The following is a 27,091-nucleotide window of genomic DNA, read 5'->3' on the forward strand; positions in this document are numbered from 1 at the left end:
ATGCACTCCATCTTCCCAAGGCCCAAACATTGATTCAACTTCACGAGCACAACCACAGACCGTTATGAGGACCACGGTCCGTGAGGTTAGCCGTGATCTAACTGAGGGAAGTTGCATCCGTCTCATCGCAAGCACCTACAATGTCATGATCACATTGGTTTACCCTAGTTTCTTTGGTAGTTTAACGTAATTTACTTGATCCAACCCAATCTTAACTCCTCCAAGCCTTCATTCTGAACATACTTCATGACTGGCAGCACGTGTCGTGACAAGGACCATGACCCATTTAGGTGCTCGTGGTCATCATTTGGATTACAATCATCTTCTACTTGTTTTTTCATTTTTTTTCCACAAAATGAAAGATTTGTCTACAGATTCAAAAAACATATGAAAGCATAAAAAAAACTCAATTCTAGTATTTAACCTTAGTTTTCAAGCATCAAATGTGCCAGGATTTCACGGCACATCAACACTCTCAACTTAGAACCATTACTTATCGTCAAGTGATGAGAAAGCAATACACTCAGTCTTCAGATTATTAAAACACTTTTGAAACTACGCAACAGCTATCTCAAACACAATTTGTATCCAAAACCATGAATCTAACATGCAAGTATCAATATATGACATCTCATTACTCACAATCGATCATGCTTATGCCTATGAACTATTAGCTAACAAATTCTACTCTCGAATGCACTCACTGTGTCCTCACACCAAAGAAGTACCTCACTCATGATAATTGGGACTAACTACTACGCTCACACTCTCAAAGAACTTCTAACACTAACAACGAACTACCATAGGTATGCCCTTGTTTTCTACGCTCTATCTTTCAAACAACCAGAATAGAATCACTGTAGGACTTTATCAGCTTGTAACATAGGCTCAGGCTAGGGAATAGATATTTGGGTTTGTGAGTGACTAGTCATTTGGTTTTCTAAAGTTTCATTTGCACACAACTCTTTTCTGAGCGATTCCCTCTATATCTTCATTTCAGCACAATCCAGCAGCCATTATTTTCTTTTGCTTTTTCTTTTCTTCATTTTATTTTCTTTTCTTAACACTTCTTTGGTTTTTTTATATATGTATTTTTGTATATGCACTCAGCTCACTGGTTGAACCTTCTTTTTAACTTCTTCTTTTTGCTCGAATTGAAATCACCCTCAACTTAGGCTTTTGACCTGAGTTGTGACATCGTATCTTTGAAAACTAAAGGATATATGATATTTACTAGGTAAGAACAAAAATTGGTTTTTTTAGGCTCAAATCGGGTTCAAGTGATAAGCTTTTTCATTTGGTTGTTTTATTTTTGGTTTTTTTTATGGCTTAACAAAAAATGGCCTCATGATCCTTTCCTATCCGATTATTCTCATATTTAAGCAAGACTACTCAAGTTAGTTCTAGTTTCTATTCCTAGCGTTAAACTTCGAACAACACTTACACACACATGACACAGGACTACATTCTCCAGTTTCTTGGTTCACCAATTTATTTATCAGACTAGCAATGTTCAACATGTAAGTATGTAAGATATTACCTAAAGATCCTAACAGTTAAATTTCAGATTAAGGTCGTCATTTTTCACAGACTAGCTGCTGCACAGCTTAACTGACAAGCAAAAAATACAAGACCAGTTTTCACAGTAAACACAAAGTCATCCTCCATTCATTCTAATAGCTTAGAATGGCAGTTCGCTCACCACCCCTCCCCAAAAAAGGACTTTGCCCTCAAAGTCAATAAAGAAAACAAAATAGGGTTGTGAGGAGGGGTCATACCTACGGAGCTCTAGCCACCTGTAGTCGGATCAGCATCGACACCCTTATCAACGGGTGCACTCTCAGAACTCAGTACATGATCAAGCTGGCTACCACTCGCCGGGATAGGTACTCCACTACCAGAAGCTCTAGGTAACACTGCATCTCGTTGTTGTTGCTCACGTGCTTCTTTTTCTCTAGCTGCCTTCCATGATGCCTTGTGGGCTTTCTTTTCTTGCCTTCTTTCCTCTATGGACAGGTCAGGAGATATTTCCTCACCAGAAATCGTCAAGTGACTGAGTGGAGGGTGCCTGATTGAGTATCTGCATCAAAGAATTTGGCATAACCGGAGTGGGTACCTGTATTGGCTATTCAGCCAGTTTAGCAACATAAGTTTGCATCTCGGCCAATTTTGACTTGAACTCTTTAGTATCTACTGAACCTCCAGCTTGGAATCTATCCTGAACAAGGTTCTCCAAACCACTCATCCTGTCTTTTAAGACAGCCAACTCCTTCTGCATCTTATTTGTAATTATTTTCTTCGCAGCTAACATATCTATCTCTATTAGCTGAGGCATCTGGTTTACAATTCGGTCGATTAAGGTTTTGGTTTGGCACTGATCTGCAACCAATTTCTCAAGAAAAAGCATAGGAATAGTGACATAAGTACCTGGAGCCTGTGAGGCGGAAGCTTAGGGTGGTGGTGCCTCTATGGAAGGTTGTAATTACTCTCCCTGTTCTGGGACTCTATCAGCATGTGGATGTCAATTTGTATGTGAGGAACAACCACCAAAGTACCCACATCTCCGTATTTAGCACCAAAGAGATGGTTCACGATATCTTTGATTTTAGAAACTTGGGTTAGTCTTGATACTTCACCCCATCTGTCAATTAGCTTGTTTCGGGGAATGTTCACTTGTCGACATAATTTCCCTATCAAACAGGGAAATGGAAATCTGTCCCTTTCATTCAGTGCCCTGTCTCGCATCTTGGTCGCTATAATCCACCCACATTTACCGGGTAACTAATCATGAGGCATGCTACCAAAGAAGCCAGTGAAGAAGACAAGGTGTTATCATTAGATGTCGGTCTCAATTGCATACGGACAATAGCCCACCAAACGTTGGCTAGAAAATATAGTGAACATTTTGTAATAAGTGTTGGCATTTTTGTGACTCAAACTGCAATCTCCCCATCTTTGGCAATTTGCTTTGCAATCCAGCGCAAGTCCCTCTCTCGAGAACACTGAATCTCCATAGTAGTATCACTAGTGACTTCATGATGTTTGCCCTCAAAAAGGCCAACTGAAGCTGGTGCAGTGAATTACGTGCCATGCAACATCTTTTTAATAGTAGGCTTAGAGATATCTATCGATTTACCCCGAACCATAATTGAGTTGAGTGGACCCCAGGTAATGAAAATGTCTTTCTGTCCACATTTTGTTATCTCTGTTTCCGCAACAAGGTTCATCAGTGTAGCTGCATCAGTTGAATAAAACTCTTTGGCCAGGTGGATAGAGTATTCTCCAGGTGTATTGTTCATCCACTCGAACTGATGAAACTGAAATGTCCGATAAATGTCAGGGAATGCTTTGATATCTGCTACCCCCACCTTAGTCTCAGGCATGATTGCTCGCTTCTTGAAGCTTCCATTCTTGGTCATAATACCATTGTTGAAGAAATCTTCAGACCGATTAACAGTCCACAGGGAATGGAAACAGTCAATCAGTTGTTGTCTCGTTGCAAGTCAGGTTCATGGATGTTCACATAAAGCACCATAGTATCATCAGTGGTAATCTCTATATTCTCATCTATATTATCTGCCTCTTCCCGTACTCCAATTTCATATTTTGTATTTACCGTAGGTGGAGAGATGGTTGCATCTTCCTGAGAATTGCTTTCAGACACTGCACTATCTCCCGAACCATCATCTGACTGGCTTCCTGAAGCAGTATCAGATTTACTTCCCGATTCCTTTCCGTTACCATAACTACTTCCTCCCTCTTTAGACTGAGGAGGTGTGACCTAGAGGATAGCCCTCGCTACTCTAGATCTAAACACCCGAGGTGGAGGATCGTCATGTGTAATATTCATTTGTACCTCCGAACTACTAAATTCAGAAGCATTATGGCTTTTCGATTGAGATGCATTAGGGGAGGAATGTTTGGTTGCGTTCTTTCGTTGGGGAGGAGGCATAGTACCTGAACAAAGAAAATACCTATTAGTAACCAATTTCAGAAAAATGACACACTATCGGGTACTAAGACTTCCCCTATGTAATTACATTGTGACGCCTTGCCTTAAGAATGTCGTTCCCCAATATATCATTGGGAAGGGCCACAAAATCAAAACACGAGCAGAAATAAAAGTACAGAAAGTAAACTTTACGAAATAAAAGTAATCTATACGGGAGCTTACACGGGCAATGGTAGGTACCACGGTTCGTAAAACCCCTCATGGATTTCTCACAGGATCAGTGTGAAATAATGGCTTGACCAAGTATTTTTCAAGGATGGTTTCACAGCCTTTGGAGTGAACCACAGTCCGTAATATTTCATGTAAACCTAACCAGTGATGATATGAAATGCCCAAGTATGGTCCACGAGTGGTTTCATGGCTCGTAGGGGCTTCCACGATTCGTGATGTCCCTCGTGGTCTTACACTTGGGCAATAAATCAGTCATTATTTCCCCCAACTTTACTTATAGGATATGTTACCCCTATTTTTAACACTGGTTCACAACATGACTACTAACACCACTTAATTTCAATCATGCACAAAGCCAACAAGAATAATCTTCATTCAATACACAGATACTCTGATCATACCCACACAAGAATCATCAATTTTACATAATGTAAACTAACCCACGACAATTTAACATCAACCCATCTCATTCATCACACGATCATGCTAATTTCTACTAAATCAAAGTGAATATAACTTGTTTTTAGACAAGATCAAACTTATATCAAGTTATGAAGTGACATACTTAGAGATTAGAAGAGAATTTCGCTCAAAAAGAGGAATCAGTGAATTCGACTTGACATTCTTGAAAACTTAGGATTAAGGCTTCTATTCTTTGATGAGTTGAGGATTGATGGATGATGAGAACCATTTTTAACCCTTTAAGAACCGTTATGGAAGAGAATAAGAGAAAAAACCCCAACCTGTGGCGCTTAGGAATCATATATACGATCCTTTTAATTTTGGTGTCAGCGCGGGTGTAATGACCTGAGAAAATACCCCGGAAGTTACATGGTGTACAAGACTCTAAAGAGCCTCATACAAGCCTCTTAGCATTGATAACATTTGATATATAGAAATAGTACGGAATTAAAACTTTTCTTTTAATCCAACAATCGAAAATTCATTCAAAAGCAAGCGGAAGTCTATTGTCTCACATGGCCATCTAAACAACATTCTTGAAACAAAAGTAGGGACACAACTCTTTACAATAAAAGTGACTACAAATGTCTATTACATGAAAGTAAGAAATGGCAATAAAGCACGTGTCCTTGAATGTATGAGGACATACCAATTGCCTTGGAGGAACTCAATCCAAGCACTTGACCTAGAGGGATAGCAACTCACTCTCCGGAACCTACACTTGTAGTAAAATAAGAGAAATATGGGTTAGCACACAAAAATGTACTAAGTATGATGACCATGCAAAAACATGCTTTAAAAAGGGACATTTTGATTGGAAACCATGCATTATGGCAATTTTTAGAATCATCATGTACATTAGTATAAGAGGCATAAAATACAAGTATAATTATCATACAAGTCATAACATCACATTAAGCTTTCACCTTAAGTAAACCCCAAGCCATAATTTGTGAAATGTATGAATAGCGTCCCATACCACCATCCAAACTAAGTACCACATTAAGGCCACCAAAAGTGAACTTACCATTCTTCCTTTTCACCTTTACACAATACCTAAACATAAGGAACATAAACATTTCATAAGTCCTGACAAGGGAAAGTAACTCATAATACAACCCAAAGTATAGCATGCATCATCACACTAAGCATTTAAGTCAACATTCTTCATTAGCTTCATTAAAAGCACTTTCATTCATTAGTCATTAAGACATTAGAGAACTCACTATAGCCCTCTCCAAGCTTACTCGTGCAATGCATAGATGTCATCCCATACTACCACCCACACTTCATAGAACTTCTCAAGAAACCATAATACACATCTCACATGATGGGAATAAGCATTGACCGACATAGACCATGAGAGCAAATCATGAAATCTGGTGTCATATAACCCTACACCGAAAGAAGGTGTCCTACTTTCCTAAGGTATAACTAGGTACATTTAGCTTAGGTGGATCCACTAGCTAGACCTATGCGGGCACATAGTTATGGGGTAAGGAAGATGATAATAGAAACCCGACCTAAACATTAAAAGAGTTTCCATCTAACCAAATCCACTCGGTGCTTAGCCTCCATTCCCATAGAGTATTTCATTACTTTAACATAATCACACATGAGAAGAGGCCATTGGCCTACCGACCCAAAGTACATTGATTACCACATGAAAGGGCGCCATAAGCCTACCAATTCAAGGTACATTAGGAAAGCTCATTGAATCCTCATGAAAGGGTGCCATAGGCCTACCGCTTCAAGGTTCATCATTAACATTCATGGAATGGTTCCATAAGCCTACCGATCCCAAGGTTCATTATTCACATACATGGAAAGGTGCCATTAGCCTACCGATCCAAGATACAACATTCACATTACTTTCATTTATATAACAAAAGGATTCATAGGCCTACCAATTCAAGATACACATAATATAGAAGAAACCCTTCACATTCTATCGTCAAAATTCATAAGTGTCAAATTGAGAAATAGCCTTTCAATAATAACACAATTACATTCAATACATGATCACATTAACTTCATTAGATTCACATTCATATATAATTCATCATGATAATACTTCAATTCCTCTTACTATGCCCTTCAAGGCCATGAATCTCAAATTACAAACACACCAAAAATTTACTACAATTAAGGCATGGATAATGATAATATTCAATATACTAAAGCAATTTAGACATATTCTACTCACATGCTTTCATAATCAACAAACCCACTTCACAAACGCACAATTTAGGAATTGAGAGAATTCATGGGTTCTTAGAGTATTTTCATCATAAATCATCAATCATCAATCAAAAACTAATTCAATCATAATTTGTCATTAATTAACCTTTCAAAACGTTTGAAGAAGGAACCCATGATTTAGAGTAAAACCCTAGGTTTTTGAGAAACTTGAAAACTTTGCAAACTACTTTTGAATGGACTCTAGGGGTGAAAGCTACCCTTAGATGAAGGATCACCATACCTTGCTTGTGAATCCCCAAGAAATTTGAGGAAGAACACCTTGAATCCACAACCGTAGCTTCCACTTCTTCTTCTTCTTCTTTGGGAACTTATACAGAGAGAAATATTTAGAGGGAATAAATCTTTTTCTTTGATTTGGGTTTTGGAGAATAAAGGAGTAAATGTCTTGTTTTAAGACTTAAAACAATATATAATAGTTATATAAAACAATTAGAAACAACCCCACATAACAATTAATGAAAAGGAAATTACCTCATTAACCTTAATTTGAGCAGCCCCCGTTAGGGACCACGCCCATCTAAACGGGTCATCTAGGGCACCACTGCTCGTGGTGGTGTCTGTAGTCCCTTGACCAGTGTTCCCTTCCAACTTTCCAAGCCCTCAAAGGCCTAAGGCAGGACCACAAAACTTCCGACAATTTGAGGTCAAGACCACGAGTCGTGGTGATGGTCGTGGTCATGGAGGCAGTGTCAAGGCTTGGAAGCCTTGCCTCCCAAGCGTCTAAGTAAACTTCACAACCACCTATATTGACCATCTAGGACACCACGGCTCGTGGTGGCGCCCGTGGTCTTTGAGGTAGTAACCCCCTCAACCTTGCACAACTCCCACCAATCTAAGGCAACCCCACGAGCCATCCTATGGCCCGTTGTCATGACCACGAGTCGTAAAGTGGCTCGTGAAGGGGAGCCTTTGCTTGGCACCATGTTAGGGCACACTGCCATGCCAACCATGGGTGGCACCACGACTCGTGGTGGCCACCACGAGTCTTGAAGACCCTTGTGGTCATGGTAGGTAGTGGCTAGGCCAAGTTTTTAGGCAGCCTTGGCCCCTCACCATGGCCTTCACCCGAAACCCTTAGCCCTTACCCATTAACCCTTGACCTTTACCCTCACGTTTAGGCTCTAGTTTAACCTATCATTTTCCGAGTCATTATATCTCCCCCTTAGAAGCATTCATCCTCGAATGACACTTTAAACAACAAGCATGACACATTAACATAATGCACAAAATCATAGGAGAAAACATCAACTCTACATCAATAAGCTCAATGCAACACAAGGAAGTGGGAACTACATCTAGAAACTCATTATGGATGGAAACATTACATTTCTCATTTCGTTGGAGGGATTTCCTTCTCCAACTCAAATCATGTTCAACACAACATCATAAGACAATTTATGCAACTCTTCTCAAAGACACATTTAAGCATATTCAACAAGTCAAGTCATGAAGCTTATAGATAACTCATACTAAATGCATATCAACATGAGGAACATAATTCATAAAATCTCATTGTCTCATTTAAACATAATTTCATCAAAACATGCATAACATAAGGAGATCATGGAAACACACAATCACACATGACTCCAAAACATGAAACAAGATACAAGGAACTCTTGATCTCAATCTTGAATAGGAATAGAAGAAAAGAGATAAGGATATCGGAACTCTCAACAACCTTACTATTTAACAATACCATCTCCTCCTTAAGAGTAAACCCATACTAAGGCTAACAAGAAAATAGCATAAGATCCTCAATAAAACATTCACAACTATAAGGAACTATCAACATACCGGTGCCTTCATCCGGAGAAGCTTCTTTGTCTTTCTTAGCTTGAAATACATAGAAACGATTTTTCTTTGAAGCATTAGGATCCGGGCCACTAAGAGAAGCTTGTTTTCCCTCTCTTCCTTTGGCCGCAAGAGTAGGGTAATCTCTCACTTGGTGGTCATTCTTCCCACAACTATAGCACCCATTAGTACCGGCTAGGCACTTCCCATAGTGCCTCTTCCAAAAAGTGGTACAAGTAGGTTTAGAAAATGGAGGTCCACTACCTTTCTCTTCACTAACCTTAGGAGTGTTTGAAGAATCTTAGTTTGAGCTCTCTTCTTGAACCTAGGTTGACCTTGCTCATCAGACCTAGACCTCTTCATCTCCCTATTGTTCCTCTCAAGTTTAGACTCCTCAATAGATTGTGTAATGACCCTAAAAATGAATAAGTGAACCTAGCGCCTAACGTGGGTATGTTAGAGTTTGGTGTGAGGTTTGATATTGTTTTATGTTGTCCTGAGTCATGGTTGAGGGGTTTAGGGGTTAAACGTCAAGGTACGACTCACCGAGGACCACCCTAGGGGTCTTTGAGGAGGACCCTAAGTCTAACCCCCAAGACCCCTTGAAACCACAAGGCTGCCACAAGCTTGGTGGACCACGCCCCGTAGGTTCATCCATGGCCCGTGGATGGCCTCCCTGTGTCATGGCCCACTAATGAAAGCCATAAACCCAGATGATGGAGCTACAATATGGTCCATCACCCCATCCATGGTCCGTGGATGAGGGTTTCGTGAACCATGCCTGCAATCTATCAAGTGACACGGCCAAGTGAAGGGTGAAATGGTAAATTCACCCTTTGCTTAGTTAAGTGTTTGGACAGTTAGTTTAGGGTTATTAAGGTATTTTAAGAGTATTAAAATAATAAAACCCTATTTTAGATTTAATTATTCAATTTCCCCAGATCAAAGCACCTCCCTCTCAAAATATCTTCTCTCTAAAACTCTATTGAAGACCAAGAGAAGAAGAAGACTGAGGGCTTTAAGAGGAAGGCTAATTGAGTTGATTTTTCATGGAATTCATTTATAAAAGGTATGGTGATCCTTCATCTAGGGTTATCTTTCACCCTAGAGTCAATTTCAAAGAAGTTTTCAAAGTTATCAAGTTTCACAAATAACCCTAGGTTTCACTCAATCTTATTGGTTCTTGCATCAACCGTTTTCAAATGGTTTCAAATGACAAATTATGATTGTATTAATTTTTAATTGATGATTTATTATGAAAATACTCTATGAACCCATGAATTCTCTCAATTTTCTAAATTGTGCCTTTATGTGATTGGTTTGCTGATTATGAATGTATGTGAATCGAATTATGCCTAAATTGATTTATATTATTCAATTGTACAATCATCTATGCCTAATTATGGTGAATTGTTGGTGAATTGAGGATTTGTGATCACAGCCTTGAAAGGGCAAGTTTGACCTAATTACTTGTTGAATTAGAATTATGAATTAGATGTTGATCCACTTGAAAGGTGGAGGTGTTTATTTGCTATGTATATTGTGGTATTGAATTGATGAATATATTCCTTTTACCCTACATGTGGAGGTAAATGTATAATTGTGATATGACGCATGTGTGTGATCTAAATGAATGAATGATGATCATGTCTAGAAGCTAATTGTGTTAGGATTGAAGGTTGTCTCTCTATTAACACACTTGAATGAAGAATGAATGAAGTTCAATGGTAATGTTATTGATGAAGTAATTATTTAAAGGTAATTCTCAATTATACTCTAACGAATGACAATGATGTGTTGATTGAAAGGATATTCTCGATCTTACACTAATGGACGATAATGAGATCCTTAGATGAAAGGCTATTCTCATAGTTGAATCTATGAGCTATCCAATGAATGAATGTTGGGTTTGAGATTGATGCCCTCGCGTGAGTTGAGGCGGGGTGTCTAGTTACAATCTCTTATCCCTTAATGTAATGAATGTTAAAATACTCTATGGCAATGCAGGCTAAGCACCGAGAGGATATTGAATGAGATGGAAGCGCTCACGTGAGTAGAGGCGGGGTTTCTAGTAGCAATCTCTTAAGATGGATGCCCTCACGTGAGTTGAGGCAGGGTATTTAATAGCAATCTCCTTGTCCCTTAACTATGTGCACACATAGGTCTAGCTAGTGGATCCACTTAAGCTAAATATGGGTTTACCTTAGGCAAGTAGACCAACCCTTACGATGTGGGACAGTACATCGGATTCCATGATCTAGATCTCGTGGTCTATGTCGGTTAAACGCTTATTGCCATCATGTGAGATGTGCATTATAGTTTCTTGAGGAGTTTTATGAAGTGTGGGTAGTAGTATGGGATGTTATCCATATATAGCATGAGTAGGCTTCAAGAGGGCTATAGTGAGTTCTCTAAGACTTAATGAATATTGTATGAAAGCCCTTTAACTGAAGTTATTGAAGAATGTTAACTTTTAAATGCTTAATGTAATGATGCATGCTATACTTGGATGATACTATGAGTTACTTCCTTGTTTTGACTTATTGCATTTGAATGTGCCTTGCCTAAGGTGACTTCAAAGGAGTACTTAGTATGAGTAGTATTATAGGATGCTACTTGCACATTGCACAAGTATGACTTAGGGGTTGTCTTAGGTGATGGTCCTTATGTGATGAAATAACTTGTTAATGGTTTAGGTCTCTTGTGTATGAGTATTATTGGAAATGGAAAGGTTGAATGGTAAGTTCACTTTTGGTGAATTTAATGTGGTACCTTGGTGTGGATGGTTGTATGGGACGCTATCCATACATTGCACAAGGTATATCATGAGGGTTACTTGAGGTGAAGGCAAAATGTGAAGGTGGAGTTACATGTGGATATTGTTCAAATGTGATGTTATGACTTGTGTGATAATTATATTTGTCTTTGATGTCTCTTATGCTATTGTTCATGATATTTCTAAAAAGTGGCCTAATGCATGGTCTCGAACCAAAATGTCCCTTTCAAAGCATGTTTTTGCATGGTCATCATACTTAGTACATTTTTGTGTTCTAACCCATTCTTCTATATTTTTACTACAAGTGTAGGTTCTGGCAAGTGATTGATTCTAGCTAGGACTTGAAGTTTTTGGATAAGTTTCCTCCAAGACTTGGTATGTCCTCATGGATTCGAGGACAAGAACTCTTATGCTTCATTTCTTCATGTAATAGACATTTTGTAGTTTTTTTCGATTGTAAAGGGCCGTTACCCTATTTTGTTAAAGTTTTGTCTAATATGGCCATATGAGACTTAGACTTCCGCTATGTCTTTTGAAAGATTTTAATGAGTATTTGAATGTTTTGAATTATATGGTTTTGAATAAAAAGTTTTAATTCCGTACTATTTCTATTACCTATGCAATGAATGATCTATGAGCCTTGTATTAGACCCCTTCGAGGTCGAGTATGTTGTGTTACGACTAGGGCGTGCTCTCGGGTTGTGACAAACATGGTATCAGAGCACAAGGTATTAGGAATGGTTTTTAGGGTTGATGTCTCACAAGCCACATCTAGTAGAGTCTTGTTCATCAGTGTGAGTCGCGACATATCTGTGAGCGAGAGGCTATATGACGTTAGAAAGTTACAGTTCTTTCATTATTCTTGAAGTCGTGCCTTGGAGTTTAAATATATAAGTGTCCTTTTCCTAACCCTTCTCTTGTGTTTATAGGATATGAATACAAGAAGGACGCTCGCAAGGAGAGTGGAAGAGGAGAATGTGAATGAGGGAGTTCTTCCCCAAGATCCCCAACGTCCTCAAGACAACCAACTTCCGGTGGATCCCCCGGCCATGACTAATGAGGAGATTAGGTCGGCTTTTCTAACCTTAGCCCAAGCCATGATGACTCAAGTGAATAGAGATGTGGGGCCTAGAGTGAATGCTATTGAGAGTACTACGGCTTCTAGATTGAGAGACTTTGTGAGGATAAATCCTCCGGTTTTCCTAGGTTCTAAGGTAGGAGAGGATCCCCAAGAGTTTTTGGATGAGATGTATAAGATAGTCAATGCTATGGGGTGTCTTCTAGGGAGAAAGCAGAGTTGGCTTCCTATAAATTGAAAGATGTGGCCCAGGTGTGGTTCACTGAATGGAAAAGCAATAGGCCTTTAGAAGCGGGTCCTATAGAATGGGAAAAGTTTAAGAGAGCATTCCTTGGTAGGTACTTTCCCCTGTGAGAAGAGGGTGGTTAAAGTGGAGGAGTTTATAAACCTTAGGCAAGGGAGCATGAGTGTGGAGGAGTATTCCTTGAAGTTTACCCTATTGTCTAAGTATGCTCCATCTTTGTTGTCGAACCCTAGAGATGAGATGAGTCATTTTGTGACCGGTATGTCCAACCTTGTTAAGGAAGAGTGTCATATGGCGACGCTTCATGATGATATGAACATTTCTAGACTCATTGTGTATGCTCAATCTATTGAGGAATCCAAACTTGAGAGGAAGAGTAGAGAGTTGAAGAGGGGTAGATATGATGATTAAAGTCAACATAGGTCCAAAAAGAGGTTCTCCAACCAAGATTCTTCAATGGTGAACAATGATAGGGTGTCTAACCCTAAGTCCTAAGGAAGGAGTGGAAGTGGTTCTTCTTTTGAGAGGTCTAGATGTGCCAAGATTGAGAAGCAACATTTTGGTAAGTGCCTTGCCAACACAGATGGGTGCTTTGGGTGTGTAAAGAAGGGTCATAAGATGAGGGATTGCCCAATACTTGTGGAAAAAGGAACGGAGGATAATCAAGCTTTTCCTTGGTGGCCCGATCCTAATGCTCCAAGGAATAGTTGTTTCTATGCACTTCAAGCCAAAGAGGGCAAAATAGCTAATCTGGATGAAGGTCTCAGTAAGTTATAGTTTCCTTTTGTTATGTTGAGGTTCCTATTTTGTTTTTCATGTTAGCCTTAGTTGGGTTTTCTCCTAAGTGGGGGATAGTATGTTGAATAGTAAAGTAGTTGAGAGCGTTGATGTCCTTATCTCTTTCCTTAAATTCCTATTCAAGCTTGAGACCAAGAGTTCCTTGTAACTTGTAGTATGTTTTAGAGTCATGTGTGATATTGTGTTTCCATGGTCTCCTTATGTTATGCATGATCTAATTGGATTCTTGTTAGTTGAGAAAATGAGTTTTCATGAATTATGTTCCTCATGTTGGTCTACATTTGGAATGAGTTGTCTATATGCTTCATGAGGTGAATTGTTGAACATAACTAAATGTGCTTTTCAGAAAATTGCTTAAATGTGCTTAATGATGTTGTGGTGAGCATGATGTGACTTGGAGAAGGAAGTGCCTCCAATGAAATAAGAAATGAGATGTTTTGATGCATAAGGAGTTTGTAGATGTAGTTCCTACTTGCTTGTATTGCATTTAGTTTGTTGATGTGGAGTTGATGCTTCCTCCTATGTTTTTGCATTTATATTGATGTTACATTCTTGTTGGGTTGCTAGTCTTGAGTGGTTACCCCTTAATGTGTTTTAAGTGTCATTCGAGAATGAATATTCCTAAGTGGGGATAATGTAACGACCCTAAAAACGAATAAGTGAAACTAGAGCTTAACGTGGGTGTGTTAGAGTTTGGTGTGAGGTTTAATGTTGTTTTATGTTGTCCCGAGTCATGGTTGAGGGGTTTAGGAGTAAAACGTCAATGTACGACTCTCCGAGGACCACCCTAAGGGTCCTTGAGGAGGACACTAAGTCTAACCCCCAAGACCCCTTGAAACCACAAGGCTGCCCCAAGCTTGGTGGACCATGGAAGGGGACCACCCATCGTTGGTCCATCCACGCCCTGTGGATGGCCTCCGTGGGTCATGGCCCCCAAATGGAAGCGACATCCCCAGATAAAGGAGGGACAATACGGTCTGTGATCCCATCCATGGTCCGTGGATAAGGGTTTCGTGAACCATGCCTGCAATCTGTCAAGTGACACGACCAAGTGAAGAGTGAAGTGGTAAATTCACCCTTTGCTTAGTTAAGTGTTTGGACGGTTATTTTAGGGTTATTAAGGTATTTTAAGAGTATTAAAACATTAACACCCTATTTTAGATTTCATTATTCAATTTCTCCAAATCAAAACCCCTCCCTCTCAAAATATCTTCTCTCTTAGTTAAGTACTTGAAGAGGAAGGCTAATTGAGTTGATTTTTCTTGGAATTCATCTATTAAGCTATGGTGATCCTTCATCTAGGGTTAGCTTTCACCTTAGAGTCAATTTCAAAAATGTTTTCAGTGTTTCCAAGTTTCACAAAAAACCCTAGGTTTCACTCAATCTCATGGGTTCTTGCATCAAACAATTTCAAATGGTTTCGAATGACAAATTATGATTGTATTAATATTTAATTGATGATTTACGATGAAAATACTCTATGAACCCATGAATTCTCTCAATTCCTAAATTGTTCCTTTATGAAGTGCGTTTGTTGATGATGAATGTATGGGAATCGAATTATGCCCTAAATTGATTTAGATTATTTAATTGTATCATCATCTACACCTAATTATCGTGAATTGTTGGTGAATTGTCGATTTGTGATCATAGCCTTGAAAGGGCAAGTTTGACTAATTACTTGTTGAATTAGAATTGTGAATTAGATATGGATCCACTTGAAAGGTGGAGGTGTTTATTTACTATGTATATTGTTGCATTGAATTGATGGATATATTCCTTGTACCCTACATGTGGAGGTAAATGTATAATTATGATATGATGCATGTGTGTAATCTAAATGAATGAATGATGATCATGTCTACAAGCTAATTATGTTAGGATTGAAGGTTTTCTCTCTATTAACAGACTTGAATGAAGAATGAATGAAGTTCAATGGTAATGTCAATGATGAAGTAATTATTGAAAGCCTATTGTCAATTGTATTCTAATGAATGATAATGATGTGTTGATTGAAAGGATATTCTCGATCTTACACTAATGAACGATAATGGGATTCTTAGATGAAAGGCTATTCTCATGTTTGAATCTATGAGCTATCCAAAGAGTGAATATTGAGTTTGAGATGGATGCCCTCACGTGAGTTGAGGCGGGGTGTCTAGTAACAATCTCTTATCCCTTAATGTAATGAATGTTAAAATGTTCTATGGGAATATACACTAAGCACCGAGAGGATATTGAATGATATGGAAGCCCATATGTGATTTTAGGCAGAGTTTCTAGTGGAAATCTTTTGAGATGTATGCTCTCAAGTGAGTTGAGACAGGGTATTTAATAGCCGTGTCCCTTAATTATGTGCCCACATAGGCCTAGCTAGTGGATCCACATAAGCTAAATATCGGTTTACCTTAGGCAAGTAGACCAACCCTTACAATGTGGGACAGTACATCGGATTCCATGATCTAGCTCTCATGGTCTATGTCGGTTAAACGCTTATTCCCATCATGTGAGATGTGTATTATAGTTTCTTGAGGAGTTCTTTGAAGTGTGGGTAGTAGAATGGGATGCTATCCATACATGGTACGAGTAGGCTTCAAGAGGGCTATTGTGAGTTCTCTAAGTCTTAATGACTATTGTAAGAAAGCCCTTTATGGGTACGAAGGAATATTGAGTGGGAGGCTTCACTAGAATGAGTCTCCTGGAGTTTCGTGGTTTCAAAGTTGAGGAAGATCCTCATGAGTTAATTGATGTGGTGTATAAGTTTTTGATTATTAAGGGAGTGATGTTAGTGGAAAAGGCAGAATTGACCGCTTATCAACTCAAGGGTGGTTATCAAGTTTGGTTCAACCAATGAAAGAAAGGGAGGGCATTTGATGCGGGTCCTCTTGATTGGGAGAGGTTTAAGGTCACTTTTCTTGATTGGTTCTTTTCCCTTGAGATTAGGGAGGGAAAGGTTCTTAAATTCATTAACCTTCATTAAGGGAATGTGAATGTGAATGAGTATGCCATGAAATTCACACAATTGTCTAGGTATTCTCCTACTATCAATGTCTATCCTAGGGTAAAGATGAGAAACTTTGTTTTGGGTTTGTCTGAAATGGTGGTTAAGGAATGTCTTACCCCCATGATCATCAAGGAAATTGAAATTTCTCATCTAATAATTCATGCTTTACAAATTGAAGAGAAACTTAAGGAAAGGTCTAGGGAGGCAAAAAGGGAAAAGATCGGTGACAATGACTTTTCACATTGAAGGTCCAATGGACATGATCATTCTATGTTCTGACAAAGTTTTCCAGTCAAGGTTCCTCCAATGTTGTGTCTCCTAAGATCAACAAAGATAAGATGTCTAACCCTAAGCCTCAAGGAGGAAATGGTGGCGGAAATGATTCTTCGGTTCTCGAATGCCAAAATTATGGCAAGAGTCATCTTGGAAGATGCTTGATAGGTATGATGTTTGCTTTGGTTATGATAAGAGTCGTCACCACTTGAGAGATTTTCCGTCTAGAATTAACAAGGGAAAGGATGGTAGGCAAGCTCCGCCTAGTGGTTTGGTTAAAGTGCTCTAAAGAAAAACTAATTTTAAGCACTTCAAGCGCGACATGATCAAGAGGGTTCTCTTAATGTGGTTACCAATATGTTGAAAGTCTTTCATCTTGATGTTTATGCTTTGGCTTATCTCGGTGCTACTTTGTCTTTTCTTACACCATATGTGATTATGTGGTTTGATTTTCTTTTGAAGGTCTTGATAGATCCTTTTTCTGGCTCTATACCTATTCGTGAATCTATTATGACTAAAAGATTCTATAGGAATTGTCTCGTCTTTTTATCACAGAGTCACTCATGTTGATCTTGTAGAACTTGATATGTTAGATTTCCATGTTATTCTTGGTATTAAATTTCTCCATTCTTCTTATGCTTCTAATGATTGTAGAACTCGAGTGGTCAAGTTTCAATTCCCAAATGAGCCTATCCTAGAGTGGAAAGGGGAAAATGATATGCCTAAGGGTTAGTTTGTTTCTTTTATTGAAGTTAGAAAAATATTTTCTGAAGGTTGCAAGTATCATCTTATTCGGGTTAGGGATACGGATTCTGAAGGCTAAACTCTTAAGTCAGTCCCATTGTAAATGAGTTTCTCAAAGTGTAACCTGATGATCTACCCAATGTTTCTCTCGAAAGGGAAATATACTTTGCTATTGATAATCTCCCAAATATACAACATATCTCTATTCCCCCTTACCATATGGCTCTGATAGAGCTTAAGGAATTGAAAGAGCAATTGAAGGATTTTTCGTATAAGGTTTTCATACAACCAAACATCTCTCCATAGGGTGCTCAAGTTTTTTTTGTTGGTAAGAAAGATGGTTCACTTCACATGTGTATTGACCTTTGGTCAGGTTATAATAAAGAATAAGTATACTCTTCGAAGGATATATTATTTTCTTGTTAAACTCCATGGAGTGAGTTACTTCTCTAAGATTGACCTGCAGTCGCTTTATCACCAATTGAGGGTGAAGGAAGATGATATTTTGAAGACGGCTTTTCAAACTTATATGATCATTATGAGTTTTTGGTAAAGTCATTCAATTTAACTAATATTGCGGCTGTGTTTATGCACTTGATGAATAAAGTGTTTAGACAATATCTTGACATTTTTATGATTGTGTTTATCTATGATATCATAATTTTCTCAATGAGTGAGGATGAGCATGTCGATGATTTAAGGATTGTGTTGCAAATCCTCAAGGATCAACAACTATTTGTGAAGTTTAGTAAATGCATGTTTTTGTTGAGATTCATGTATTTTGTAGGTCACATTTTTTCCGGTAAGGGTATTGTGGTAGATCCTAAGAAGATGGATGCAGTTAAGATTTGGCCTAGACCTCTATTTCCTTGAATATTCAGAGTTTATTCGATTTGGATGGATATTATAAAATGTTTTTGGAAGGGTATTCTTTGATTGCCACTCCACTGACGAAATTGACCCAAAATAAGCTTATGTTCTTATGGTCGGGAGCGTTTGAGAAGAGTTTTCAAGGATTAAAAGATAGACTTACCTCTGCTCCGGTATTGACTCTACCAAAAGGGTCCAATGGGGTTGTTGTTTATTGTGATGCCCTAACAATTGGACTAGGCTGTGTTTTTATGCAAATTGGGAATGTTATTGCTTATGCTTCAAGGCAACTTAAAATTCATGAAAACAACTATCCTACCCATGATTTGGAACTAGCAGCGGTTGTGTTTGCCTTGAACATTTGGAGGCATTACCTATATGGTGTCCATATTGATGTATTGACTAACCACAAAAGTTTGCAATATGTGTTCAAGAAAAATGATCAAAATCTTCACCAAATGAGGTGGCTTGAGTTGATAAAGGGTTACAAAATCTTGCAGATGCTCTTAGTTGACTATCAATGTATAGTGTTTTTCATGTCGAGAAAGGTAAAAAAAAAGTTGGTTGATGATGTCAATTTATTGGCACGATTGGGTGTTCACTTGATTGATTCTAATAAAGGTGGTGTTATTGTTCATAATGGTTTATAATCCTCCTTTATTTTTGATGTGAAAGCCAAGCAAGGTCTTGATACAATTAAGGCTTAATTGAAGGAAGCGGTGCTTAAAAATTCCATTGAGTCTTTTTCCCAAGGGGGAGATGGTGTTCTTTGATATCAAGGTCAGTTGTGAATTCCCATCATCGAAGACTTGAGAGAAAATCTTATAAGAAGCCCATATTTCTTTGTATTCCATCCACTCGAGAGCCACCAAGATGTACCAGGACTTGTGGGAGGTCTATTGGTGGAATGGGATGAAGAAGGATATTGCAAAATTTGTGGCTAAATGTAATAATTGTCAATAAGTGAAAGTTGAGCATTGATAGAAAAATAGAATTTACATTCTAACTAGTCGTAGCTAAAGATATTAACGAACAAAAACATATTAAATAAAACGGGGTAACACGAAAGTGTCAAATATCAAATGGGGGTTTTGTAACAAGTGAGAAAGGAGCAAAATAAACACGAAAATCAAGTATGGAGAAATGTTCTTAGAATGTGACCGCAATACAAGTTGAGATAAATTATTGGGTACATGCTTTCGATAGGACATTTGCAAAATAATAGTGACTAGCCTAAACTTTAAATGGGAATAAGTTCCCTCTCGAGCAACTTACCTCTTTTCAAATGTTTTCCTCTCGAACACCCATTTGCCGCATGAAGACCAGCCTATGCCTTACCCCACTCACTCTCTCGAGCTAAGTGTTAAGATATGGGACTAGGGCTCACCCTCTTGGGCTGAACCTCATGACGACCCTCTCCTTAGGCCATCAATCTAGTGGTTTTGGTTTAGATACCTTTCTTTCGGGCAAGCCGAAAACACATGGGTGGATTTGTATTTGCAACTACAAACCCTTTAGATTAAACCACAACCACTAGGTGAAATCACCATCAAAATACATGTAACCTACAACAAGCATGACCTAACAAGAATATCAACCCATATTTGCTAAATCACACCCCAAGAATGGGGGGTTTAAGCCACACATCAAGAAATAAGAACTTATACCTAACATGATAATGAAATCAATTGGGTATAAGAAATTTAACCTTAAATTAAGCAAAGGAAAATGAATAGAGAAGACCCACTTCCAACTTGGGGAAGAAGAACTCCTTTCTTCGAGTCTCCACAAAACCCTCTCCAAACTTGAGAGAAAAATATCAGCTAAAGTATGTTCTAAAGTGAAAATAATAATAATAATTGTTCCACTTCCCAAAATCTGTTTCTAACTAGTATTTATAGTTTTCACAGATTGTGCTGTGGAGGATTATTCAGCGACATTAGTTGAGATCGCCCATGAACTCGGCAATCCACCCTTTGGTCACCTCATCACCTTTAGTGTCTTGCCTTTTAGCATCCTCGCATTCTGAATCATTGGGCTGTATAGTACTGCTTCGCGGAACTAATCGGCGACTTGTCGACTGCTCCTTTCCTATCCTTTTGATCCACTTACTTCAAGGCTTCGCGTACTGGAACGAAGGGCAGTTCATGTTGTTTCGAAAACTCGTCAAGTTAAACTCGGCGATCCACAGGATTCCATTTCTTTTTCTTTTCAGCCCTATTTGCTCCATTTTGCGCTGAAGTGTCCATGCTTCTAGTAAAACTTCAAATACCGGAAACTTAAGCATTTTAATCAGGTATTGAGATAAAACAAGCATTCTAAGACACTATTTCCATTAAAATAAAGCCCTAAATGAATCCAATTTGTGGACTTAAGGTTTAGAGTCATAAAATTTGCTTCTCATACTTAGAACAAAGGATTTAGGGTTTAAACGTCATGGTAAGAAACCCCAAGGACCAACCAAGGGTCCTTGAGGAGGACCCTAGAATAAACCTCAAACCTGCCCAAAACAGTAACCCACGGAGGGACCTACGCCCCGTAGGGTGGTCCACGCTCCTTGGGAGAGGTTCGTGGGTCAAGGGCCAAGGTCAGTAGCTGAAAACCCCCAACCCACGCCCTACCATTATGGGCCGTGGATCAGTCCACTCCTCGTGGGTGAAGGATAAGGGTCTTTAGGTAATTTCCTTTTTAGTTAGTAAGATGTGAGGTCATTTTGTACTGTTTTCATTAACCTATATAAGTATTTTTAAGTCATTAACCAGCCAATTCACTTCATAAAATCCCAAAACCCAAATCCATAACAAACTTTCCCCAAAATAAACTCTCTAGAACTTTATGGAAGCAGAAGAAGAAAGGTGAAGCTAGGGTTAAAGAATCAAGGTTTTCTCCTCAAATTAATGGTAAATCTTCAATAAGGTATGGTAGCTCTTCATCTATGGGTAGCCTTCACCCATAGAACCCCTTAAAAACCTCCCAATTTCAAAGTTAGAAAACCCAAAAGTTAGGGTTTAACTTCAATCTCATGGATTCCTTTCAAATTTGTTTATAATGATTGAATTATGTTTGTTTATAGATATATTGATGATTTTATATGATTTTAAGTTTAATTCCTGAAGAATCCATGAATTACCCTATTTCCTCAAATTGAATCTTAAAGTGTGGGTATTGATTGATGCAAGTAGAAGGTTATAGAATTATGAATGTTATGAATTGATTACTTGAATCATGTTACTATCCATGACTAATGTAGTAATCAGGTTTGTTGATTGAATGTGATCCATGGTCCTTGAAGGTGAATTTATGAGAATTATGCATGATTATGAAATTTATGTATATGCTAAATGAACACTGTGAGAGAGTAAGGTGATTATAACTATAATGTAATGGTGGTGCTGTGGAAAGGCTATTCTCACACACATCCACTTATTAATGGAGTTTCTATGATCATGATAGTGATGATGTGTTGATTGAAAGGCTATTCTCAATTATACACTTATAAATGATGATGATGTGTTGATTGAAAGGTTATTCTCACAATATGGGGATTCTTTGGTTGACAGGCTATTCTCATCTATTGAATCTATGACATATATTATGAATGATGTTGGGATGAGATGGAAGCCCTCACATGAGTTGAGGCGGGGTTTTTAGAAGCAATCTCTTGAGATGGATGCCCTCACGTGAGTTGAGGCAAGGTATATAGTAGTATCTATATATCCCATTTCTTCCATAATAATGAAGTGAAGTAATGTAATGCTAAGTACTCTGTGGGGAATAATGCTAAGCACCGAGTGGATACTAATTGAGATGGAAACTCATACGTGAGTTGAGGTAGGGTTTCTAGTAGCAATCTCTTGAGACAGATGCCCATACATCAGTTGAGGTGGGGTATCTAGTAGCAATCGCTTTATCACATAACTATGTGCTCTCATAGGTCTTTAGCTAGTGGATCCACCTAAGCTAAATGTTACCGGTTCTACCTTAGGCAAGTAGACCAACCCTTTTCGGTGTTGGTAACATCGGATTCCATGATTTGCTCACATGGTGTATGTCGGTTAAGGCTTACCCCCACAATAAATGCTTATTAACTATGGCTCCTCAATAAGTGCTACTTAGTGTGGGTGGGGGTGTGGGATTTCATCCATGCATTGCACAAGTAGGCTTTGAGAGTAGTTATGGTGTGTTCCTTTTATGTTATGATGATATATGAAATGAAGTATGCTTAAATGTGGATTGTTGCTATGAGTTCCTTTCCTTCATATGACTTAGTAAATGTGAAGGTTTCCTTGTCTATGAGTATGAACTAAAGATGAGATCAAAGAATGGTAAGTATGATTATGGTGGCCTAAAAGTGGTACTTAGTGTAGATGGGATTATAGGATCTTATCTATGCACTGAACAAGTATAACTCAGGGTTCTAGTATGCTATGATGGTCTATATGCTGGAAATGCTTATGACTTGGGAAGCATAAGTAGTTATGAATACCAAGTAGCCTTATCTTTTTCCTTTTGCTTCCATTCCAGCTTGAGGTAATAGTTCCTCACTAGTTTTTTAGTCATTCATATGTAACTTCAGTCTGAGTATCATGTTCCTTCAGTTTGTACTTGCATTTTCAACATATTTGCATATCCTTGGAAGTTATTCAGTCAGAAATTAGTTTCTAGTACTTAGTGGTAGGGTTTGTAGCTATTTCCCTCCTTATCTAGCTAGTTTAGACTTCATTCAAGAATGAATGTTCCCAAGTGGTAGATCTTGTAACACCTCGAAAACTAGACTTAGAAAGTGTAGCACAAAAAAATACTTGATCCAGCGAACCACGACAGGGTTCATGGACCGTGAGAGGGACCACAATTCGTTGACATGCCTGTGGACTCGGCATCTTCCAGCAGAGGTGGACCACAGAGCCCTTAACGAGCCATAGACAACCTTAAGGGACGTACTAGCACTCGTGGGAGCCAGTCAAAGTCCACCAAGCCAAAACGTCTAACCACGGGGCGCTTTACGGGCCGTGGTCCTAATGACGAACCGTGGTTGCGTCCGTAGATGCCCTCCCAATAAATAGCTCAAGATGTCTATATTCGACCCACGGACCGTAGGTTAGACAACGGGCCGTGGTCCTGGTCCGTGGATGACACCCCTCGATAGCCTCTCTCTGATGCCAGTCCTCGGTTGACAGGATGGACCGTGGGTCAGTCCAAGGACGGTCAGTCAGCTCGTGGTCAGCTGTGTCACACTTTTAAGTCAGGGGTCATTTGATGGTTTTCGTATGCGTTGGACCCCTAACTACGTTGTTTAACATCTAAACTACATAGTTCTGGTCAATTTTTGCCTAGTAACTTAATTATAACTTACTCTATTCAATCATTCACCAAAAGTCAAGTGAAACCTAGAGCAAAACAGAGAGAAAGTTGAGCAGCCTCTCAAGAACACGCACCAAGGTTTTCATCGATTCCCGCCCTAAAATCAAAAGATTTTTCCATGAATTTCTTCACCAGGTATGTGGGATTTCCCTAGTGGATTCCTTTCATTCATTAGGTCCCTAGAATTCAGTTAGATTATTGATTCCGTCCATATTATCTAGACCTAGGGTTTCCAGAATTTCATCATATTACTATGATTTAGTTATTTTAACGTTCCTAATCATATGATCATGTCTTTTGTATTGTTTTTGCGTAGATTTTTGCATAAACTAAGAACCCTAGTTTTGTAGTTCTTTTAGTTCATGAATTACATTAGCTAGGACAGATAAACAAATATACATGCCTCAGTTTTCAAATGTTTCATTATAAGAAATAAATGTTGCATTTTCAGATTTGCATATCAGATTATTGAGCTATCCAGATTACTTCAGTTATGTAATAATTAACACATATTCAGTTGGGAGTAGGCATTATACCGAGCTGGACTAGGGTCAATCACCCTCATAGTCCCAGAATTACATGCCATCGTAGGTTAAGTCCCCTCAGTGGGCATCAATGTTAGTGATCACGCCAGGCATGGCTTTATACCTTAGGCAGTGTATATTGGGTCCTCTCACTTGGGCGTATACATTGGACTCCACATTTAGCTCATGTGGTTTTATGTTGGTTATTAGTAGCTCCCACAGTCAGCTTCTACTGCATTGACCAAGTTATCAGGCATAGTTCAGTATTCAGTTTTAGCATGCTATAAAACTTGGTCATTGCATTCAGTTAGTTCATGTTCAGTATTTTCAGTATAGTATCATGCTCATCTTATATCATTGCTCAATTATATGCTTTGTTTAGTTATGTATATTGTTCAATTTTATTCTATTTTGCATGCCTAGTACATTTCAAGTAATGATGCATACTATGCGCTACATCTTCTCTTGATGTAGGTTCAGGCCTTTTGCATTAAGATCATGCATAGATCGATTTCCGATCTTCAGTTCAGCAGCATCAGTGGTGAGTCCTCATTCTTCGAGGATGATTGACATGATTATCTTTCTACTTTCAGTCTTTAGTTTTAGTTTTTGCTAGATTTAACTAGGGCATGTCCCAGCATCTCTAGTCAGTTAGAGGCTTTATTTTAGATATAGCTTAGATTCAGTTATAGTTTGAGTTTGATATTTCAAATGTCATTAAAATCACTTATATATATATATATATATATATATTTTAATATTTATATATATCTTCAAACATAGAATGGGTATTCCCTATCATTTCAGTTTTATGATGATATAAGTTTCCGCACAACATTTTCTTAATTCAGTTATATTTAAGTATGCTTATGATATGCTAGCAGGGTTAGCTTTGGGTCATTCATGATCCTAGGTCCCGTGTCCGCATCCTGGGGGTAGCTTTGCAAGAGGATATTTTTCTTGATGGTAACGTTGTTCAATTGTCGATAGTCAATATGCATACGGAGTGAACCATCTTTGTTTCTCACAAACAACACTGGAGCACCCCATGGAGAGATACTTGGTCTGATGAAACCCTTATCCAATAGATCTTTCAATTTCTCGTTTAGTTCCTTAAGCTCTATTGGGGCCATATGATAAGGAGGAATAGAGATAGGTTGTATATCTGGGAGAAGGTCAATACCAAAGTATATTTTCCCCTATGGAGGAATACCGGGTAGATCATCTGGAAACACTTCAAGAAACTCATTTACGACTGGGACCGATTCGAGAGTAGGGTCTTCATAATCTATATCCCTTACCCTTACAAGATGGTAAATGCAACCCTTAGAAAGCATCTTTCTAGCTAAATTTCCCCCATTTGATATTTATCATTCAAACTCATTGTTTTAGATTATGTTGTGTATTCGTTTTACTCTACAAAAGATTAGACCATTTTCTTACTTTGTAATTGAATTCTTTACATATCACTCCTTGTGGGATCGACCACAACTCATCGTTGGGTTCATACTTATTAGCGACCGTCTACACTTTGAATCGGAAAAAGTGTAGTTGAGTGTTATCAAACCACCATCTTTATCTTTGTTGATTAATTGAAGTTGAAAATTCAATTCGATCTAAGCTCTCTATGCTTGCTAAAGAAATATTCTTTGAGTAGATTTAAAAATTTAAAATTCAATTTGATCTAAGTTCTCTATGCTTGCTAGAGAAATATTCTTTGAGTAGATTGAAAAATTGATAGTTGTATTGATTTGCATCTTTATAACCCAGCTTGAAAAAGTGGGTTTAATGAAAGAACTTGGTTGCTTAGTATGTTTTAGCTTGTTGAGGTTCGAGAGGACTCACTGAAAACATGATAGTTGATTGTGAAATGACTATCGTAATTACAAACTATCCTACCCATTAAGATACAACAACTAACAACAATTAAAAGTTACCCATTTTACGAAATTAGAGTTCGATTGCTCACACACCTAAGGTCCTCTTCATAATCGTTAAGTTGCCATATTAATTGTTTATGTTATCAATTGGTTACTAAATTTCCCCCATTTGATATTTATCATTCAAACTCATTGTTTTAGTTTATGTTGTGTATTCGTTTTACTGTACAAAAGATTAGACCATTTTCTTACTTCGTAATTGAATTCTTTACGTATTACTCCTTGTGTGATCGACCACAACTCATCGTTGGGTTTATACTTATTAGCGACCGCCTACACGTTGAATCGGAAAAAGTGTAGTTGAGTGTTATCAAACCACCATCTCTATATTTGTTCAAACCTTTGTTCCCATCTTCTTGTTGATAATTGGTGTGATAACCCCCCCCCCCCACTTGATTTCCCAAGTATTGAACTTCCTCATTGTAAAATGCCTCAAATTTGGTATCATCTAGTCACTGCCCACAGTTGGCTTCGGCTGCATTTACCGACTTAGTTCCACCTCCCATGACCTGTTTAGACAACAAACCAATTTGGGTCATCATTCGGTCCATGGTTTAATCTCTTTCATGGTCCTTCTCAACTTGTTCTTTCGTTAAACCCACTTGTAGAGTACGCGCTTGATCCTCTCTAGTGTGTCATGTGCAGTTGTCCTAAGTCACATCATCTAGAAAAAACGCAATCATATCATGTGGTTGAGTCATTAATCCACCTTTGACTAACTAATCAGCCACAACTTTGTTGACCGAATCAATACTGCAATAAAAGTATTGCAGTAGTA

This window comes from Solanum stenotomum, chromosome 6, assembly GCF_019186545.1.
Source record: "Solanum stenotomum isolate F172 chromosome 6, ASM1918654v1, whole genome shotgun sequence".
Taxonomy (NCBI): Eukaryota; Viridiplantae; Streptophyta; class Magnoliopsida; order Solanales; family Solanaceae; genus Solanum; species Solanum stenotomum.